The 5,704-nt window shown below is 42.9% G+C and overlaps 1 long non-coding RNA gene across 1 annotated transcript; it reads right to left on the reverse strand.

The window, feature by feature from the left end:
• Positions 1 to 2,323: 2,323 nt before the first annotated feature.
• Positions 2,324 to 3,209, reverse strand: LOC121575784. Its single transcript, XR_006002379.1, has 3 exons — positions 3,116 to 3,209; positions 2,755 to 2,884; positions 2,324 to 2,648 (listed from the first exon to the last, which is right to left on the reverse strand). It is a non-coding gene; the product is annotated as an uncharacterized LOC121575784 (long non-coding RNA).
• Between the last annotated feature and the right edge of the window lie 2,495 nt (positions 3,210 to 5,704).

A 5,704-nucleotide genomic window follows, 5' to 3' on the forward strand; every position in this document is an offset into this window, starting at 1 on the left:
AGCTACTGTAGCTTAATATGAATGCACTAACTGTAAGTCGATCTGGATAAGAGCATCTGCTAAATGACTAAATTATCCAATGTAAATGTTTTACATACAGATCTCATATTACTGTATGAATTATAAAAACGATGTATAACTTGTATAGTTCTTTATTAAAAATGTAGTTATTTGTTACATTTGACTGTAAAACCTAGCAGTACTACTTAGTTCTCCGAGAGTGTCAGATATATATAGCATTTTGCAAAAGAAAAGTATATCTTTCACACATATTATCCAGATACTGACTGTTAGCACTTTGTGATCTATAGAAGCTTCCCACAACAATGGGCTTTAGGTGAAGCAGATTAACCTGTAGCCATATTACTTCAACAGTATTTAACATGAGATCGTCTCTAAGCTTTATAGGAATGTGGTTCTGAATATAGACCGCAACACCGCCCCCATTGGCATTTCTGTATTTTCGGTAGATGTTATAGCCATGTATTGCTACCACTGTATCATCAAAAGTATTATCTAAGTGAGTTTCAGAGATAGTCAGAATATGAATGTCATCTGTTACAAGAAAGTTATTGACTTCATGAACCTTATTTCTTAGGCTACATATGTTAATATGGGCTATTTTTAACACTTTTCTGGGTTGCTTTATTGTTTTTAATGCTTTACTGGGAAGCTTATCAGAAGTAGACTTGCTCATGTTATTTATATTGGAGCTGATATTGCACTGTGAGCTGCACACAGTGGACTTCCTACTAGGGCACACTGCCTCAGTGCTAACAGTGTAACTCTGGTTCATAGGCACATGATTACTGCATACAATAGCTGTAGGATCAGAGGTATTCAGGGCAGAGTGGGACATAAATTAAGTTACTTACATTGTGTCTGCCAACGCCCCTGGGATAATGTACATTTGATGCAGCATTATGACAACTCATTGTACAATGGTAGGGATTAACTGAGCTGGTCATTGGTCATTGAGAAGTCATTGTCTTAATGCAGCCTTAAAATGCGTGGACAGAGTCCAGGAGCCAAGATGATTTGGATGGACTCCGTCATTCCTGTAGAGTATCTTCTGTTTCCAGAAGGTGTCAAAGCTATCTATAAAAGTGATTCCACCAGAGCCGGCTGTAGTATATGTGGTGGAGACCCCCTGGGCTGGAGACAGGGTAGAGGATGAAGGAGCAGGAATCTCTGGAAGCAGGTGGGCCAAACTGTTGGTCAGCAGGATGGGATCCCCCAAAGCCATTTCAGCCCCATTCACCAAAGACCGCTGCCTTGCGCTGTGCTTACGGAGTGTGACGTGCCTCTAGTGTGACGTGCCTCGATAACCGTGGCATCCGCCAGCTCCTCATAAAGCGTCCTTGCTGGGATGGGAGGTTGGGGTGGGATGGGGAGGGCAGGTGAGATGGGAGGGGAGAGGTGACTTCACTAGGGAGGGGTCTCTGCAGGGCAGCCTGGCCAGTCAGTCAGAGAGTGGCAACATGGTGGCGAGGCAGTGGCACGACGACCAGGCTGGATACGCTGCAGTGTCTCAATTTGCATACTCTGGACGTCCAGCTCAGACATATATTCCTCAATAAGCTGACAGTTTCCACATTGGAAATTTGGACTGACAATATTATCTCAGAACTGTGAAAAGTAGGTGCAGCTCCTACATGGGATGAAACGTTCACCGTAGTCTCTGAAGGTGGTTGCTGCCAATCTGGAAAAAGTCAGTTTCCCCGTATGGCGGAAAGTGGTAGACACCATTTTGGAACAATTCTATTAAAATCCATGCAAATAAAATAGGTTGTTGAGGAATCAGCGAAAAGTCCATCAATCCACAGTGTGATGGTCAGTTAGATTGAATCACACAGTTTGTAGGGTCACCACAGTCATAGGCAGCAAGCCAGAACCCAACCACAGACTAGAAACCAGCCAGCACTAGGACACACAATAAACACAACCAAGGCACAAAAACTTGGCAGCATAACAACAGAAGGAGGGAGCAGTGACTTACTCAATGCGATTGAATGCTGGGGCCCATCTGCAAAGCAATGGAGGCTGTGTTACCAGTATGACAGCCAAGAGAGAAGCACCTTGGAGGGGATGTAGTTTCCAGTACAGGTCTGTGGAAAGCCGGGAGGGTGGTAAGCGCTACACCGGAACACGGGAGATTCAAAAAGAGTAAATCCAAGTGGAGTTCAAGTTTGGCAGTAGTCCAAAAACATCCAAGGCACAATGTCAAGTGGAATGATGAAAGCAGCAGGAGGCAGGTGTCTGCTCAGATAACGCCCCAGAGCAGAGTAGGGTGCCCAGGTATATCACAGTAGGTAGGTGTCTGCTCAGATAATGCCCCAGAGCAGAGTACGGTGCCCAGGTATATCCAAGTAGGCCTCAAAAGTTTCAACAGACCTGTTTTGTACGTCTCCTTAAAAACTCTGTATGTTATATTGCACTATTATCCAATGTGTTCACAGCCAGATGAAACAAAGGTAAATGGAGACAAAAATCCACAAAAAAAACAAAACAAATGTGTGTCTACTAAAATGTTAATGCCAAGTGCCAGGTCTCTCTCCATTTAGAGACGTCAGTATCAAGCCTGTCTGTCAGTCTGGACTCCCATCACATCATTTTGCAAGTCTCAAGTGCTGGCTCCATAGATGCATCTGTGAACACATACACAGTCACTGTTCTATTACCAGTTAGGATAGAATATGTTTGTTTGTCAGATATTACCTATGTTGAAGTTTGAACAGGTCAGACTAAACCTACCTAATTCTGGTCTCCGCATCGAAGACTGTTAGTTAGTAGGCAAGAGGTGAGGCTGGAGGTGAGGTCTTTGCCAGCGTCCCGTTGATGGGCATGGCAGGGTAGTTAAGCTCCTGGCCCCTCATCAAAGATACTGGTTGGTCACACACACAGAGCACTGATTACATTATGAATGGTGGTTATGATTAGCATGGTGAAACCAACCTGATTGCTGCATTCACTTTTCTATTTCACTTCAGATATCACAATATGTGAAGTGAAATAGAATGGTAAATGCAGCGAACAGGCTGGTTCCACCAGGCTAGGTTATGAAGGTGAATTGGGACAAAACTCCGCTGTTTTGACCAGGTCAAATGTCACCAACCTGATTCAAGTGTCCTCCCTTTTCCATTTACAGGAATGCTCACAGCGAGGGCATGTCTTTGTGATGCTGTGGGCCCCCTTGCTGGTCTTCTCTATGTTGCATGTTCGGCTGCAAACTGGACATCTCTCGAACAACTGCAGCAGGCAATCCTCATAAACAATGGGGAGCCAGGCCCAGCCAATCAGAATTCGTTTTTCCCCACAAAAGGGCTTTATTACAGACAGAAATACTCCTGTTTCATCAGCTGTCCGGGTGGCTGGTCTCAGATGATCCCGCAGGTGAAGAAGCTGGATGTGAAGGTCCTGGGCTGGCGTGGTTACACGTGGTCTGCGGTTGTGAGGCCAGTTGGCCGTACTGCCAAATTCTCTAAAACGATGTTGGAGGTGGCTTATGGTAGAGAAATTAACATTAAATTCTCTGGCAACAGCTCTAGTGGACATTCCTGCAGTCAGCATGCCAATTGCACGCTCCCTCAAAATTGACACACCTGTTGCACTGTGTTGTATGACAAAACTGCACATTTAAGAGTGGCCTTTTATTGTCACCAGCACAAGATGCACCTGTGTAATGATCATGCTGTTTAATCAACTTCTTGATATGCCACACCTGTCAGGTGGATTGATTATCTTGGCAAAGGAGAAATGCTCACTAACAGGGATGTAAACAAATTTGTTCACAACATTTTTGAGAAATAAGCTTTTTGTACGTATGGACAATTTCTGGGATCTTTTATTTCAGATCATGAAATATGGGACCAACACTTTACATGTTGCATTTATATTTTTGTTCAGTATGCTTCAGCTTATGAGGTGGTGTTGACTGGGAGGGCCTGTGACAGGGTGATACAATAGACAGCAAAGAGGTACATGGCATTTTGTTATAAAGAAAGGACAAAGCTTTTTGATAATGCACTTCACAACCAAAATTACTCTTCTACTTGTATCTGCTTGGCTGGGTAATTAACCTACTAGTTGATCAAACCGGGTAATTTTTAATACAACTTTTCACATAACACACACACATTACCGTTGTCAATGAAGCCATCTTTGTCATCAGGGCAGTAACTTGTCTAAATCTACACTGAACAAAAATATAAATGCAACATGTAAAGTGTTGGTTCCATGTTTCATGAGGTGAAATAAAAGATCCCAGAAATTGTATATTATAGCCAATTTTGGTCATTATATTCAAGTATCTCTGGTTGTACTCACCACCACCGGTCGTTGCACACCAAGCTAGCGTTAATGGTGCAGACTTGGGGACCGACGAACTCCAAGCACCTATTCCGACCGCATACTAGGTAGGGTCCTTCGGCAGGGCATGCAAACCATTGAACTTTGGCTGTGGAGCATTGTCAATCCGTATAGGGTCCGTGACCCCCATTCAATGAAGGGAAGCGAAGTGAGCGAAGGAGCGATTTGCACGTGGAGCTTGTGGTCATGATTTGTTGGCATAATTGTAATCCAAACCCAACCTTAATTTACTCTTTGTGATGCACTGAGGGTCCAAACTCCGTTTTAGACGAGACTGACTTTATGATCAGATTTATCCCATTTACACTTTGTAGTCAATTTTGACACTAGAATACATGTTTATGATTCATATCGACGCCACATTGGTCATTTTCAGAGGGATTAGTTGCTTTTTAGGGGCTGTCGCTCTTTAATTATAGGTCATATTTCATAGAAATCTGGAAACACTGGACAGTTTAAAGGTCGACATTGGGCAAAAAATAACAGCTTTAAACTGTACAACTGATCAATGCATCATCATACCAGGTCATTTAAAGCTTAAAAACAAAAACAAATTATGAATAAGATATTTGGCAACAGAAGTGCCATTTCTTACCGATCTCTACAGCTTCCGTCCAAAAACAAATCCAGTGAAATGATGTCAATACATACTGGAGGAGTTACTAGCTAGCTACATATTTTGCCAATTTTTGGCAAAAGATCTGATCTGATGGGTCAAAAGACCAATTAGTGGCAAAAGATCAGAACCCGGGCTGCACAACTGATAATGTCACAAAGCAAACATCTCCATATGACCAAACATATGAATCACAGAAGACAAACAACAAATAAAGATGGTTCTAAAGGACATACTCTAACGGTTTTTATTTACATTATGATCATTAGCACTTTCCATCAGAAAAAGAGGCATTTTAAACTATAATATTTGACCGCAGTGTCATTTCAATCCAGTTATTATTTCCCACCGACTGGCTCCCTCTCTTCCTTCTTAAACACACACACACACACACACACACACACACACACACACACACACACACACACACACACACACACACACACACACACACACACACACACAATGAATATCTACCTTATAAATAGATTAGTGTCAAAGGTCACTGCAGCTCCTCAGGTCTCCATGGCTTGATAGCATTTCTTACCAGTCAGCTGACTGGGTTTTTCTGTTGGAGGGAGTCTAGTCTCAGAAATCCCAGACCTAGTGCAAAAACATTGTTAACATTGTGGGAGGCAACCCATGTACCTTGGGAGACTAGTGGGACTCCCTGCTGCCGAGGAAAGTTTTTGCCTTGCACCTGTGATAAGACGTGTGATG

Source organism: Coregonus clupeaformis, chromosome 10 (genome assembly GCF_020615455.1).
Source record: "Coregonus clupeaformis isolate EN_2021a chromosome 10, ASM2061545v1, whole genome shotgun sequence".
In the NCBI taxonomy this organism is placed as follows: Eukaryota; Metazoa; Chordata; class Actinopteri; order Salmoniformes; family Salmonidae; genus Coregonus; species Coregonus clupeaformis.